The sequence below is a fragment of the Cryptomeria japonica genome, chromosome 5, assembly GCF_030272615.1.
Source record: "Cryptomeria japonica chromosome 5, Sugi_1.0, whole genome shotgun sequence".
NCBI classification, from domain to species: domain Eukaryota; kingdom Viridiplantae; phylum Streptophyta; class Pinopsida; order Cupressales; family Cupressaceae; genus Cryptomeria; species Cryptomeria japonica.
In genome coordinates, this window is record NC_081409.1 from 303,450,700 (window position 1) to 303,468,364 (window position 17,665).

Consider the following 17,665-nt stretch of genomic DNA (forward strand, 5'->3'; position numbering starts at 1 on the left):
GTAAATCCTTCAAGCCACTGTAGAAATCAGGTGAGAGCGAAAGTTGTAGCCTTGGATATAGTTGTTCCTACAATGTAACTTGTCGAAAGGACATATGGGCCCCACCATGAGTTACAAGGCTATTAAGTGAGTCACTGCAGAATGAACTTACATCCAAAGACATTGAACATTACTAGACACCTCTTATTTTAGAAGCCTACCCATTCTATTGATTGAGGATATTTGTGAAAAGTTCAGTGCAAGAGCATAGATCGTTTTGCTCCCAAGATACTCATGATACATATTTCCTTGAGTAGAAACATGGTGTTTTGAAAGGCTACTTGTAGCTTGATGAAAGTGGTGACTCCCCCATCATAGGGATCATCCATATGTTATGCTCGTGCAAGACTTGGTATATCACATCCTTACCTGCCACGGTGGGATACATAAGGTATGCAATACCAAAGTCGAAGAAATATCAAGATGTGGGCTGAAAATATCACAACTGGCCATAACCTTGGGGATAAAAAGTGTTTGAGTTGTCTTCGTCTTGTTTCATACCAGTAAAAATTTGGGCCAACTTTAGGTCTTGGGAACATGCATACATTTATAAGGGTCAAAAATTTCATGATTGGGTTGATTTAGACCCACACCTATTGTGCCTTTATTGAAAAAGGGAAAGATTATGTGCTTGTGTGCTTGTTGTGTTTTCTTGTCAAAGGATTCAAAACAATTGAAACAAAGTATCCATCCAACAAATCTACGTCAAACATTGCTAGCAAATCTACATCAACATTGCCAACAAATCTACATCAACAAGTAAAACAAATTATCAGTTTGTATGACCATCACTCATATCTTGAGAAAAAGAAATCTTCATCAAAAGACCAAATTGAAGAAAAGACGGCTTGGTTCAACGACTCTTATCAAAAGAAGGAAATTTTTCTATATGAATAGACAACTCTTTATCTCATATAGAGTATTCTTGCACTGTATGCACTTGTACCTTCAGGGCAAATCCAATGAATTTGACAAAGAGCCTTTGAGCAATAGAGATTTCACTTAGTATGGAGCTTTTGATTATCGAAAGAACAAAGGGGGCAAGATCAATCCTGCTCTCTTTCCTAAAATTTGTATTACATAAAACGAAGATCGAGAGGAACCATCAACCCCTGTAAGAGAGGAAGAAGTAGAAACCCCCATCATAACAAAAGAATTTTATTGAGACACATATCCTACCCACTTTCACATTCAAACATCACAAATTCAATCAACTCTCAACACAAAGAGGTCTTGTCCTTAGTCCTTTCAGATATTGCTTAAACAAACCAACAAATCATTTTTAGGGTGTCTCTACATCTAGGATCAATCATCCTAAGAGGCATTTCTACACATCTAGATAGGTTAAAACTAGTTTATGAGTGCATCCTCTCATTACTAGGTAGCTTGGATTGTAAACACATCTCAAACCTTGCTATACTTCAACACATCAAATTGTTGAAAAACACAAAAGTAATTCACAAAGAACTCTGTTGACATCCAACCTTCAATATTAGAGATCTATCTTCCACCAAACATTTCACAAAAACTTGTCTTCCATCAAAACATTTCATCACCACCTCATAGTCATTTTCACAAACATCAACTTTTAAAAACATGGCTCAAACAAGATCAATGAGAAATCGACAACCAGAAGTTGAAGAGGAGGAAGAAAACCTCAACGATTTTCATGAGGCCTTTGGAGGAGGAACTAATGATGAAGAACCCACCACTCCAACTCTAGAAGATATAGAAAGAGCACAACATAATCCAAAATTCAACAGACTCTTTGATGAAATTCTTAGAAACAATGTCAATGCTCATTTCTTGAGACTCGCTCAAGAGGGTGCCAAACTTCCCTCTAACTTTGATACAACACAATTATGACAAGCATCTGAGCAACATGGCCATCATGAGGGTGGAGGAGGTAGAGACTACTTCCTCTATGACCCTAATCATCAAGGGAATCCCCCAGCTCCTCCTCCTCCTCCTCCTTCAAAAATAGACATGTTGAGGAAACAAGTAGAAAATATCGCCCAACAAATGAACAGTGGTGTGAAGACTAATCGATTCTCACTTAATGACATTCATCCCTATCCTTTTAATAGGAACATGCTTATACCACCTTTTCCACGAGGGTTCGAAACACCCAAATTTGAAAAATATAGAGGCAAAGGAGATCCTCGGGACCATGTGCAAGGATTTCACTCTGCTTTCTTAGAGGTGGCTTATGAGGACACATATTTGATGTGCCTCTTTCCTCAAAGTTTGGGAGGCACAACCACACAATGGTTTTGACGACTGCAAGGTAGTATTAGAACATTTGAAGAATTGGTCCAAAAATTTATCGCTTATTATGCACACAACATAGAATGTGACATCACCACCCTCTCCACCACTGACATCTCTCCCTCCTGCTCTCACTACTCCCTATATTAGCAGACCCTGTGACAGTCATAAAGGCTGCCCACCTCTGCCTCTCCTCTGTAACCATCCTCCTCCACCACCTCCACCCCCAAATCAACTTCCCCCACCACCTCCACCTCCTCATCCTCCTCCAAAACCTCCACCACCCCTACCTACTCTCCTCCTCCTACCATGTCACAATGCTCTGTCATCCTCAAATGGTGGTATGGGCTTTGCAGGATGTGAGATCCATGGAATCGGGTGAGTGGTGTGATATTGTGTATACTCTTCTGTCACCCCCGCATCTACAATCTCTTGCCTCATCTGCCATGATCTCGCTTGTAATGTCTGGAACTCTACAAGGGCTTGATCATAGGGAAAAAACGGCCCCCACTGCCATCTCTCCCGCACTACCCATGCATACTCCATCGAACCCCTTGGCATACTCTGCCTTTGTCCAAATTGTCTCATCACTCTCCCTGGCAACTGTCTCTCCACAATATGGGATGTGCGAACAATCAAAAATTGAGTCACATATACATACGATAACACATCTCCATCATCCTCCCATTCCTTGCAATCAATATAAGGCCTCCATATGACCATATCTAAGTCATCTAATTCCTTCCACTAAAACTCCAACTTCCCCAAATGGGGTTGGGTCATCAAAACTCCATACATAAATACATAGGGCTGATCTATCGTCATAAACCTCAAACATACCGACCGTGTCACTAACAAGTGCTCCCAAGCCCAGATATGTAACAAAGTGTTCCCTACACCTAGTGATCTACTCTCTCAGTACACTGCCTCATGCAAATCCCTATAGAGGTGCATCAACACACATGGCCCCCATGCATAGCGAGTACCCTCTGTCACCATCTGCTCTATCACCTGGCCCCAACCAACGACTAATCCATACGAACGTTGATCAGGCAAAGAAAACCCCCGATGATACCTACTAGTACTAATGGTAGAGGCTCATAGAGCGTTGCTATATCCTCCCACGCCACAGAGCCATCCTCAATGCATATATCCTCAACAAATATCCTCTGTACGACTGTCATCCCTAGGGCGAGATCATACGTCACAAGCTCTCCTCTAATCGGGATATGTAATATCCTCCAAACGTCTTCCAGTGTCATAATCATCTCTCCCATCGCCAAATGAAAGGAGCATGTCTCATTGTGCCATCCCTCGACCAACGCTGTCAGTAATCCACGATTCATCCAAATCATGGGTAGGTACATCATATCATGTAAACTGGCTACATATACACAATCGATCTCTACCTCACATAATTGCTCACGCAGTTGCTGTGGCAGGATGACGCTCCCGCATCTGTAAGACGGGAAGATCCTCCTATAGATATCAACAAATATCAGTTGTTTTTCTATACACTTTCTTAAGTTTCAACCTAGAATATCAACAAATACTTTTTAAATCAAGTATCTTCGGGTCTCAACAGGTAATCGATTATGGCAATCCTAGACTACAACAGGCATTTATCACAATGACCTAGTGTCAACGGGGTTGCTATGATTCACCAAAACAACCAACCAATCAATCAACACATACATCAAGTGATATTTTATCTAACATTGGGGCATTTATCACAATCGCATCACTTTGTTGACAATAGCGTTATTACTATGACACAAAAGCGCTAGAACAACAATAGCGCTACAAAGGCTATATAATTGCACTATTTTATAGCAACAGTGCCACAACAACTACACAAAAATGCTAAACTGCAAGAGCACTATAACTCTGATACCAAAGTGCTAAACTAACAAATGCGCTAAAATGACTATGAAAAAGTGCCATTATGACACCATAGCACTACTTTAGGCAACAAAAGCACTAAAACACATACTTAGCGCTATTGTCTTCCTTGGACTTTGACACTTGAAAAAACATAATAAAAATGCATCAAAAACAAAATTCAGCATTTGCATATTGGCGGTCCGTAGTCCTCTAGCCATTGGTATCGGCAGATCCGCTCTAGTCGGTGATTTTCTATGGGCACGACCATGATGACTGTTGTTCACTCCTTCACCTAAGGTCACTATCAGAGCTCCAAATTGCTAGGGAGATAGGTGCAAATAAGACAATTTAACCCCTTCCCCTTCAAATATACCCCCCAGCCCTAACCCTACTTTACCCCGCTCATCGCCGTGGTCCCTATGAACTTCGAAAGCCTCTCATTTCTCTGTTTTACCCCCGTTTTCTCCCATTCTTTCACCACTATTTCTAATTTCTTCTATTCTACCTCCCCCCAACTTCTTTCTCTTTTTCGAGAGATCCCTTGTTTTTTGAAATTTTTCGGCCCATCTCTCCAGGGGGCATACCACCCACTAAATTAACATTTCTGGGGCATATTTCTCATACCTATCTTTCATTCTATGAAATGACGCGATAAATTACACCGTCTCAAAGAGGGGCAAATGTAGACACATAAATCTGTCCACTTAATTAAATGAATATTTAGTATTTATTTGATTATTTAACCATCAGTAAACAGTTAATTAAATATCAATTTAATTAATTCATCTTAAACATCTTCTTTTATTAATCAAATAAATTATTCAATTTATTTAAATTAATTCATTAAACCATATTCCAACAATTAATTAAATGAATAAAACATATTTGTTTAAATTAACCCCTTTCCTCATTTAAATAAATAAATATTTATTTAAATCTCTAAAAACCCACCCCACTTGCATTTTCCAACAAATGCAAGTTGCACCAATAAATAGATTTTATTTCTAAATAAAATCCTATTTTCTCTCACCCACCAAACCCACTTGCCTCCTAAACCCCTTCTAGATTCTTCTAATCCATTCCAATTTGGCCTAATTCCCCTCCCTAATTATTGTCACATTCCTAAGCAAAGAGAAGTCAGTTCTCAAAGCCCCTAAAGTCTTTGAAATGCATTAAAGGCTTTTTATCCTTCAACAAATTAACCCCCAAAGTCTTCTAAACCATTTATGGCTCTTACATAACCATTCATGGTTAAAATCAACCCACCCACATGGTTAGAGGATTTTCCTCTATCTCAACCCTCATTTAACTCATGGTTCTCTTCAAGCATTCATTGCTTTGACCATGGTTATCCCCATTAACTCTTGCACAAGAATTTATCCATTGGATAAAGACATTATTCATTGGATAAAAGCTTTATTCAGTAACTCAAGCCTAACCAAACCCTCTCAAGGTAACCTTCATGTCATCTCAAGCATTTAATGTTTCTTCCCTCTCCTCTCAAGCCATCTCATGTTGACACTTGTCATCATGGGATTGGGTTGAAATTTATCAGATGGATCACAAACCCATCAATCCTAACCCTTGTTAAGACTATTCAATCTTGACCATCCATTGCCCTATTTCCCCTATAAATAGAGCTCTCATTCTTCATTTTCAGGATCAAAAGTCTTTTGTGCATCAAACTTATAGTCATTTCAGAGAGCATTAAGAAGCATATGCATTGTTATTATAATAAGATTTACATAGACTAATTAGGTGCTTTCTCATAGTAAATCATTTACACTTGCATAAGCATTCATTTTAATTTTCACAACCATCTTGAATCTCCATATGGCATCCATGGATAGTGTTAAAAGCTGAGAGCTACACTCAAGTGGGACTTGGGGAGGAGAGAAACAAGGGAGGAACATCTATGAGCATTTTGGGGAGCATCTTGGGGGTTCTTCTTTCCCTTTTTCGTTTATGTATGCTGCTTATTGTATGCTTTATATCTCTCTTGATATACATCTTAAGTTTTTTTGGTTCATTTGTGTTTCATTTTAGTTGTGACTAATCTACTAACATTTTGAACTTGTCTTTTGTCCCTTGTGTCCCTTTTAGCGTGCATCATAAATAATTTATAATTATTCAATTATTTTTTCCATTTAATGAAATTCATTTCCATTTATCCTCATAATTAAACAATGTTCTACTATTTAATTGAAAGCAAGATAACTTATTTACTCGAAGTTTTTATTTCCATCTCTTCAGATTTCATTTTGGAAACTTAACTCTTACATCTTAATTGCATGTTCTTTATAGAACTTGTCAAATTTGCCAAACGAAACTCATCACCATTATTAGTCTTCAAACACTTAATTTTTTTACTAACTTGGTTTTAAACAAAATCCTTAAACTTTTTGAACCAACCAAAGACTTCAAATTTACTTCTAAGAAAATACATCAATGTTCTACTATAATCATTAATGAATGATACAATATAACTGATCTAGATAATGAACATTAATAGGACCAAAAACATCAAAATTAATTATGTCCAACACCCAAGAAGATTTGTTCCATATATATATTGTAGACACCTATTTATGTCCACCTAATTAAATGAATTTTATATTTGTTTAATTACCACTCATCCAACTATTAATTAAATTCATATTTAATTAATCTTTCATCATTTTTTAAGTATTAAAAAAATTAATATTTAATTAATTCATCCCAACCCTCTTCTCCTATTAATTAAATAAATTATTTAATTTATTTGATTTAATTCCCTTAACCAAATTTAGACCATTAATTAAATAAATAGATCATATTTATTTAATTAAATCTTCTCTCACATTTAAATAAATTATTTTAATCCCCCAAAATCTCATCTCTCACATATAAATAAATTAGCATTTATTTAAATCACCTTTATCCTCCACCCACTTGCATTTTCCTACAAATGCAAGTTGCACCACTATTTTAAATAAATTAATTATATATTTAAAATCCTATTTATCCTCACCCACTTGAAACCTTTAATGGTTTCCCTTAAAGTCTTCAAACCTTTAATGGCTTCCTTCTAAGAGTCTTCTCAAGCCTTTAATGGTTTCCCTTAAAGTCTTCAAACTTAATGGCTTCCCTTAAAGTCTTTAAACTTTTAATGGCTTCTTTCTAGAGTCTTCTTTAGCCTTTAATGGTTCCCCTCAAAGTCTTCAAGCATTTAATGCTTTATCACCCTTTTTCTCATTTAAATAAATTAAGATTTATTGAAATAAAATTAAAAATTCACATTCACATTTAAATAAATTAATATTTATTTAAATATCCATCCAAATACAAATTGCACCATTTAATTGAAATAAATGATTTTATTTTAATTGAAAATCCCAAAATTCCTTCCACTTGCATTTTCCTACAAAATCAACTTGCATGCCTAAACCCCTTATAGATTCTTCTAATCACTTCCAATTTAGCCTAATCCTATCCTAATCATTGTCACATTCCTAAATAAAAGGAAGTCACTTCTCAAAAACCTCCAAAGTCTTCAATAAACATTAAAGACTTTATGTCTTCAAATGGTTTAACCTCTAAACTCTTCCAAACCATTAAACGCTCTTACATAACCATTTATGGTTAACTCGCCTTTAACCTTTGGTTAGAGACTTTCCTCTAACTTAACCATCCTTTTAACTCATGGGTTTCTTCAAAGAATTTATTTCTTTGATTAAGGTAGTCATTTAACCCTTGCACATTCATTTACCCCCTGGATAAAAGGAATATCCATTAACCTAACCCTAACCCAACCCCCTAGGGTAACCATCATGTCCCCTCAAGAATTTAATGCTCCTTATCTCTCCTCTCAAGCCTCTTCATGGTGACACTTGTCAACATGGGATTAGGTTGAAAGTGTCACATGGATTGAAGATCATTCAATCCTAACCCTTGTTAAGGTTACTCAATCTTAACCATCCAACTCCCCATTTCTTCTATAAATAGATCTCATTTCCTTCATTATCATCAGCCCAGGTTTTTGCATGCAGGTTATGCTATTTTCTTGTGTGTAGGTTATCAAGGAGTCTCATTTGCCTCTCTTTTCAAGCTTAAGCATTTAGGAGAATTCTAGTATTAGAATTATCATGTTAGCATAGAATGTTGGCATAGTATAATAGCATTATCATAGTATGCTAGTTTCTTTATCATAACAATATTATCATAGCATTATCATGTTAGGATAGCATATCATACTAGCATAATCTTCATTTTAATCTCATCATCTTGCACCATATCATAGCTTTTCATATCCATAGCATGCTAAGATCTTAGTTCAATTTGCATTTAGATCTTTTATCATATATCTCTCATTCTTTAGGTAGTCATCCTAGAGATCAAGTGCTCTTCCAAGCTGAGAGACACCTTAATTTGAAGGATCCTTGGAGATAGAGAACAATGAGATGTGCTTAGAGATTTTGTTTCATTTACTTATGTTTTATGTTTCATTGGTGTGCTTGAGTTGTTTGTGTCTTGTTTTGCAGATTCCACACTTTTTAGGTATACATTTTTGGTGCCTACCATGGGGTAACTCACAAATTTCTAACAAATTTTCTGAAGGTTCACGCCTAGATATTCTAGTGCATATGTGGACCTTTCTAATCCAATCTATCTTACTTTCTCTTAGCACATGGAATCATCAAAATAGCGCATACCTACTCCAGAGTAGCGCTTTTGTAACAGGAAGAGCTAATTTTTGTAACATAACTTGGAAATTCTAGGCTTGTAAGCCCACAATCTTGACTAACTTTTCAAAGGGTTTTTGTAAGTACTAATGTTTGTTGTAGGTCCAAACGAGTTAAATTAGATGTTTTATTCTTTTTTTATTTTACAAAGGATAAAAAGAACTCACTTTTTTTTCTTGCAAAAGTAAAAAGAACAATCAATCCTTATTATTGCAAGTTAAAAAGAACAAGCCACCCCTTTGTTTTAGCAAAAGATTTACTTTTTTTGACCACACAATTTGCTTTTGTTGACCAGGATTTATTGCAAGTTCAAAAACAAATTTTTATGTGGGATTAAAATTGAACACCATGCTTGTTCGAGCAACATCTCCAAATAGAAGTAAGAAAACCATTGCTATGAAAGATTAAAACAAACAATTGATTGTTTTGTATCGAAAGTGATAGGTATATGCTCTCCCCTTAATTGGGCGATCAAAAAGTCAAACTCACTATTTCAAGCTTTCTTTCAATTTAGAAATTAAGATACAACCTTTTAGAGGGTCTGCCTTCCCGAAGCCTTGAGGGGGCTAGTGAGAAGGGTATGACCCAAGTGGGCAACGACTTCATCGCCAAGTTTACCAACCCACTATAATCAAATGTGGAGGCTGATGAAAATACCCTCCAAAGAAAGTGTGTATTTGATAGCCTTCCCCCAGTATCCTTGTGATGCAAAAAGCCTTTGTTCTAAAGGTTGGGAAGCCTCTTAATTGAGTTTATCATTTTTCGCACCGAATGAAATCTTTAATATGAACCATAGAAGTAGAAGTTTTGAGCTGAGTCAGTTGCCATTCATTGGCAATATCATAGTGCAAGGGTGGGGAAGAATCCGCCCCCAAGATTACTCACCATATATCTATTGGCATTTCAGTAGAAGAAAGATTGTTGATATTCAATAAGGATATTGAGAAGGTTGTTGAAGATTATTGATATAACTAAAAGAGGATGATAACTATCTTTATAACATTATTTTGTCATTGATGTCAAGAAATTGATTTTCTGATTTAGTATGATGTTGCCATATCTTGAGATGATTGATTTGAAGAGAATTAAGATGTCAGTAAAAGACACAGAAAGAATGTGATGAATAAGGGGAGAAATAAGTTATTCAATGGGCAACTATTACCGAGTTAGACAATGATGAGATCATGATGTTTAGATTTTTTTGATATCCTACATATGTTGTTGATTGTAAGGTTAATACTATACTATGTCACCAAGCAAAGAACCTAGTCGGTAAACCCTAAGGTTATCGATATTGGTTAATGAAGGCAGAATGTCTACCAAGTAAAGTTTAGTATTTACCAAAGTTGCAACCGGGTTATGATAGATCACATTGGATGGATAAAAGCATTATTTAATGAAGGACAATGATTAGCTAGAGATGTATAAATGATTGGTATGTTGTGCATGAAGTTTGTTAAGGATCTATAGCAAAGGAAAATCGACAGGAAGATCTACAACTCAGATTGAACCACAATAACCTTGTGCAAGTTCCAAGAAAGGAATGCAAGTCCTGAGGCAAGGTAAAACATTTTCAAATCGAAAGGATACATTGAACCTGGTCAAGTTTGAAGATTTGATGGCTAAGATTGATCATGGGAAATGTGATCAAGGAGATTAAGCGGTTAGCAATTGTTTATAAATAAGGAATTGTTGATAAACAATGTATGCGGGCAAGTGTAAGCACATGGATGCTACATAGTGATTACCGAGCACAGAAGCTTGAAGACCTGTTTGTATAACAGAGTAAGGAACCCTACAGAGGGACAAGATAAGTCCTATGACTAGATTATTTTGAGCAAATAAGAATGTGCTTTAGCATTTTAGATGTGAAGTTGTAGATATATTTTTATTATTGTTATTTTGTAAGTGACAGAAAATCTCTTAACCGAGTGGACTTAACAGTCTTATTTGTAAACCCTCTAGCAAGGTAACATTCTAAATGAGTGTTTGAAATCCTTTGACAAGGTCACTTCTAACAAAGTGAAGATCCTAACAGACCTGAGGGAAATCCCTTAACTGGGTCACATCTAGCAATGTGTTTGTAATCTTTAACAGGATTTGCTTTTAACCGAGCATACTCTAGAAGAGTATATTTCTTAGTGGGTCTGAAATCCCATAAAGGTTTTTCCCTATTTGGGTTTCCATGTTAAATCTAGCGTTATATGTGTTATGATGATTGTGTGTTTATGAGTTAGCATGTTTAGTAGTTTTTGGTTATATTGTTGAAGTATAAGTTACCGAGGTTGAATCTGTTGATTTTATGGAAGATTAAGTTTGTATGATTCACCCCCCCCCCTCTCATCTTGTTAGCTATTGGCATCTGTACTTTGCTTTTAGTATCAGAACTTACAATATCTTCCAAGATAACTACCCAATTGTGAAGCAATTCACTTTGGGTTAATTTTTGGAAAAAGGCAACAAAAAAAATGTGTGCCCTCTAGGGGGTGACAAGGCTATTTGAGTTGACAAGACTAGCGGGCTATGATATTGTCAATGACTCTTGAATAAAGAGTCTACTTGGTGTTTCTTATTTGTATCAAAACTAGTGAAAACATCGAGGATTTGAACACATCCTCAAAAGAACATACACTCGATGTTTAGCATTAGGATGGCCATTGTCTTCATGCGTGCTATGTATTCTTGTCATAAATGATAAAATATCTTGCAAAAACATCCAACAATCAAACTCAAAATTCAGTTCAAAAATAAGGAGGGATCATAAGTGAAAGAAATTTTCAAGTCCAACAAAGCACCTTTGGAGGTGGTTATCAATATTTCAACTATCTTTAGGCAAGATTTTTCATCCAACCAATTTAGAGGAGGATCAAAACCAAGTGATCAAAATTTTATCATCCAACTATCTCAACAACAATACCTAGCTAGGTATTCAAGTTAGTCAAATCAAGTTACCATATCAAGATACTTTATCCATATCATTTGACGTTCTTTGTCATAAGGGCCTATCGAATAAACCCTCTATTTGACTTAGTAAGCTTGAGTATCCAAAACGAAGTATCCATCAAGTCAACAACATTGACCTATCCAAAATAAAACTTTGATCACTCATGTGACCATCCCTTGTCGCTTGAAAAAGAAGAAGCTTATTCAAAAGGAAATGAGTCCTAGCCTAAATCAAGATCAAGACATTATGGCTCTCCAATCTAATCCCATTTTTTATCAAGATCCCACCTATCAAGAATCTTGTGATGATCCCCTAAGATTTTGGTATTCCATCCATGATGATCCCCTTTTATCTTAAGAGCAGAGTCCCAGTCAACATCCACCTCCTAAGAAAGAACATGATATCCCTTCCATCTCCTTCACTAATCTAATTCAAAATCAAGAGAAAAGAACAAACTCAAATGGTCATACTCAAAGTCAAGATCAAGACCAAGGAATCCTTTCATCCTCCAAATCCATTTTAGGTCCTTTCATTCCAAAGTCAAACTCTCCATCCCTTCCATCCATCTTGGGTCCTTACCTCCCTCCATCCACCATTCCATCACCTCAAATGATCCATAAGAAATATCAACAAAGGAACACATTTTTGAACTTCTTTCAACCATGTATTTAAACATCTTTCCAAAACTATTCTTCCATCATTTCCTTTATCTATTTTGGGTCCTTATGTCCCAAAATTCAATTTTCCTACATCTCTTCATCACTTCTCGAATTGTGTACCAACACTCATCTTGAATATATTTCCATCTATCCTCGCACAAATCTTCAAACATTCTATCTGTAGTCACATAAATCTGTCCACTTTATTAAATGAATATTTAGTATTTATTTGATTATTTAACCATCAATCCATAATTAATTAAATTAATATATTTAATTAATTCATCTTAACCCTCTTCTCCTATTAATTAAATAAATTATTTGATTTATTTGATTTAATTCACTTAACCAAATTCAGACCATTAATTAAACAAATAAATCATATTTGTTTAATTAAATCTTCTCTCACATTTAAATAAATTAATATTTATTTAAATCCCCCAAAATCCCACCTCTCACATTTAAATAAATTAACATTTATTTAAATCACCTTTATCCTCTACCCACTTGTATTTTCCTACAAATGCAAGTTGCACAACTATTTTAAATAAATCATTTATTTAAATCACCTTTATCCTCCACCCACTTGTATTTTCCTACAAATATAAGTTGCACAACTATTTTAAATAAATTATTTATTTAAAATCCTATTTATCCTCACCCACTTGAAACCTTTAATGGTTTCCCTTAAAGTCTTCAAACTTAATGGCTTCCTTCTAGAGTCTTCTTAAGCCTTTGAAGGTTTCCCTTAAAGTCTCCAAGCATTTAATGCTTTATCTTCCTTTTTCTCATTTAAATAAATTAATATTTATTTGAAATGCAAATTACACCTTTTAATTGAGATGAATGATTTTATTTTAATTAAAAATCCCAAAATTCCTCCCACTTGCATTCTCCTACAAAATCCACTTGCATGCCTAAATCCCTTCTAGATTCTTCTAACTCCTTCTAATTAGCCTAATTCACCCCCTAAATATTGTCACATTCCTAAGCAACTTGAAGTCACTTCTCAAAGCCCTCAAAGTCTTTGAAAGGCATTTAAGGATTTAAGTCTTCAAATGGTCAACCTCTAAAGTCTTCCAAACCATTAAAGGCTCTTACATAACCATTTATGGTTAACTCACCTTTTCCCTTTGGTTAGAGACTTTCCTCTAACTTAACCATCCTTTTGACTCATGGGTCTCTTCAAAGCATTTATTTCTTTGACTAGGGTAACCATCACGTCCCCTCAAGCATTTAATGCTCCTTATCTCTCCTCTGAAGCCTCCTCATGGTGACACTTGTCAACATGAGATTGGGTTGAAAGTCTCACATGGATTGAATATCTTTCAATCCTAACCCTTGTTAAGATTGCTCAATCTTAACCCTTCATTTCCCCATTTATTCTATAAATAGAACCCTTCTCCTCAAGCAAAGAAGGAAGAATTAGAGTATTGTTGTTATACTGTTATTAGCATAGAGATTTTTCATAGCATCACTATCTACACTTCTATAGCATTTGCTTATCATATGCAACCATCTTGAATCTCCATATGGCATCCATGGCTAGTGCTAAAAGCTAAGAGCTACACTCACGTGGAACTTGGAGAGGAGAGGAACAAGGGAGGAGCAACTATGAGCATCTTTATTATCATTTGGAGGAGTATAGTTTATCTATTCTTTGTTTGTATGTTTTCTATTTCATGCTTAATATCTCTTTTGATATGCTTGTTTAGGATAATCTTTTGTTGCTAACACTAACGTTTGTTTCTTGTGCTCTTGTGTGTGTTGCCATCAAGAATATTTTCTAATCCTTTTTGCAGAGCATCATTTGGTGAACCCGACGTGAATCCAACATAAGATTTCTGTACAAAACTACTAACTTTTTTTGTTTAAATTGCCACACAGGTTGCACTTTAACACTTTCGTGTTAAATAGCGCTTCTTTATTTACACAGAGTGGTGCTATTGTAACAGAGAGTTGTAATTTATTTTATTGTAACCGAAAATCAAAACCTAGGCTTGTAGAAGCCCACCAATACCTCATTTTATTTTTTTTTTTGGACTAACTGTTTGTTTGTTTATGCAGGATTGGAGGAGTTAGATTAGAAAGCATTGAATTCTTTCTTTCACTTTGTTTTCAAAGTTATATTAAAACAAATTCATTGTCTCTTTTGGATTAAAAATTGAACCTCACATTTTTATTTTGGATCATAAAAAGAATCACATCTTTAGTTTTGGTTTGTAAAAAGAACCCCACTTGCAAATTAAAAAGAACCACAAACTTCAAAGTTTATTTGCAAGTTAGGAACAATCTTTATTTTGGTGCTTAAAATCAACAACACAACTTTCATTTCTTGCATCAACTTAAGGAAATTCACAATCAACATTTCATTTTGGGGCCAACTAAAAAGAACAAGCCATTTTTTTCTTCTTCAAAGTTTGAAAGCGATTTTACTTCAAGAAAAAATGTGTTTTTCAATTCAGTTGACCAGGATTTCAAGTTCCTAGTTTACAACACATTTTGCCTTTGAAAGTTAAAAAGAACACCATGATTGTTGGAGCAACATCTCCAAATAGTTAGATCACATTACAATGAAAATCAATTAAAAAGAACAAGTGCTTTTCGTGATTGGCACACTTGTGCAAAGTTTGTCGAGTGGTCCTACTTCTAACACACACTATCCTCTCCCTTGGCTTTCGTGGTCTTAGGTGCAAGAGAAAAGTGTTAGTAACACTCATATTTTATATTTTTAAGAGAGGCCTGCCAAGAGACACATCACTCTTGGGAACGACCTCGCACGGTAAATATTTTGAGCCGCTATAATAATTAGGCGAGAGCGAAAGCTGTAGCCTTGGGTATAGTTGTTCCTACAGTGTAACTTGCCGAAAGGACAAATGGGCCCCACCACAAGTTATAAGGCTCTTAAGTGAGTCACTGCAGAATGAACATATATCCAAAAACATCGAACATTACTAAACACCTTTAAGTAGTAACCCACCCGTTCTATTGATTGAGGATATTTGTGATAAATTTAGTGCAAGAGCATAGAAGGTTTTGCTCCCAAGATACTCACCATACATATTTCCTTGAGTAGAAACATAGCTTTTTGAAAAGTCACTTGTGGCTTGGTGAAAGTGGTGACTCCCCCATCATAGGGATCATCTATTTGTTATGCTTGTGCAAGACTTAGTATATCACATCCTTACCTGCCACGACGGGATTCATAAGGTATGTAGTACCAAAGTTGAACAAATATCAAGATGTGGGCTGAACTTATCGTAACTGGCCATTTGACCTTAGGGATAAAGAGTGTTTGAAGTGTTTTCATTTTGAGTCAAGACCAAGTGCAAATTGAGCCGACTTCAGGCTTTGGAAAGAAAAACACCTAAAATACACTGAAAGGAAAGGGTCATAAAAAGTCCAAGGATTGGGTTGATCTAGACCCATACTCATTTGTGCCTTTGAGGCAACATGCTTGTGTTTGTGTGCTTGCTTTGTTTTCTTGTCAAAGAAACATCATAAAATCCAAAATTTCAGAACAAGTATTCATCCAACCAAATATTTTCAAAACAACCAAAAAGATCAAAAACAAAGAGAAGAGTATCAAAATATATGACCATTCTTCACATCTTGAGAAAGAAGAATCTTCATCAACACATCAACTTGAAAAGAAGACCCTTGAGCTCAAAGGCTTTAATCAAAAGGCAGAAATTCTTCTATCTAAATAGACAAATCTTTGTCTCTCATAGAGCTTTTTTGCATCACATGCGCCTTTATCTTCAAGGAAAATCAAACGAATTTGATCCAAAATCATTGAACCACAGAGCTTTTATGCAATATAGAGCTTTGAGTTATCACAAAAACCAAGGAGGCAAGATCAATCCCAACTTCTTCGCAGACATTTGTATCACATACAACGTGGCTCGAGAAATGCCACCAACACCCGAAAGGGAAGAGGTAGAATTTGTTCCATTTGTGACATAAAGCTTTTATTGAAGTTAAACATTTCATCAATTTCTCACCTTCACTTCATCACTTCATTTCAACTCTTAAAACATTAAAAGGTTCTTGTCCTAAGTTCTCTTTTGGATATTGCTTGAATCAACACAACAAATCACTTTTTAGATTGTTTCTACATCTAGGATAAGCTCATCCTAAGAGACATATCTACACAAGTTAAAACTAGTGTATGAGTGAATCCTCTCATTACTAGGTAGTTAAGTCTGTAACACATCTCAAATTTCTCTACACCTTATCACATCAAACCTTATCAAACACAACAAGCAATTCAAGAAAGAATTTTGGTCATATCTACCTTTAAGTGTTAGAATTCCGTATGCAAAACACCTCACCAACCATAAATCTTTCATTTCATCAACAACTCATCATCATTTTCACCCAACTTCAACAAAAGCTTGTAAACAAAATGGCCCAAACCCGATCACGGTCAAGGCAATGAGAAATAGAAATTGAAGAAGAAGAGAGGAAAATCTCAATGAATTTCAAGAAGCACTTGGAGGAAATGCGAATGACGAAAACCCAAGTACTCCTACTCCTGCAACAATAGAAAGGGCACAACACAACCCTCTCTTTAACATACTTTTTGATGAAATACTCAAGAGTAATGCTGATGCTCACTTTTTAAGACTTGCTCAAGAAGGAGCTAAACTCCCCTTTGACTTTGATCTTGCACAACTAAGACAAGCATTAGAATGACAGAGTTGCAATGAGGATGATAGAGGTAGAGATCACATCAGATATAACATTCCTTAAGGTAATCCACCACCTCCTCCTCCTCCGAATGACATAGAGATGTTGCGGAAACAAGTCAAAAATCTCGCCCAACAACTCCATAGTGGTGTGAAGACTAATCAATTCTCACTTAATGACATTTGTCCCTATCCCTTTGATAGGAATCTTTATATGCCACCTTTTCCAGGAGGATTCGAAACACCCAAGTTCAAAAAGTATAGAGGAAAAGGAGATCCTCGTGATCATGTCAGAGAATTCCATTCAGCATGCCTCGAAGTGGCATACGAGGATACATACCTAATGCACCTTTTTCCCCAAAGCTTAGGAGGAACAACCACATCATGGTTTTCCCGATTACCAGGTGGCATTAGGACATTTGAGGAACTCATCCAGAAGTTCCTAGCACATTACTCACA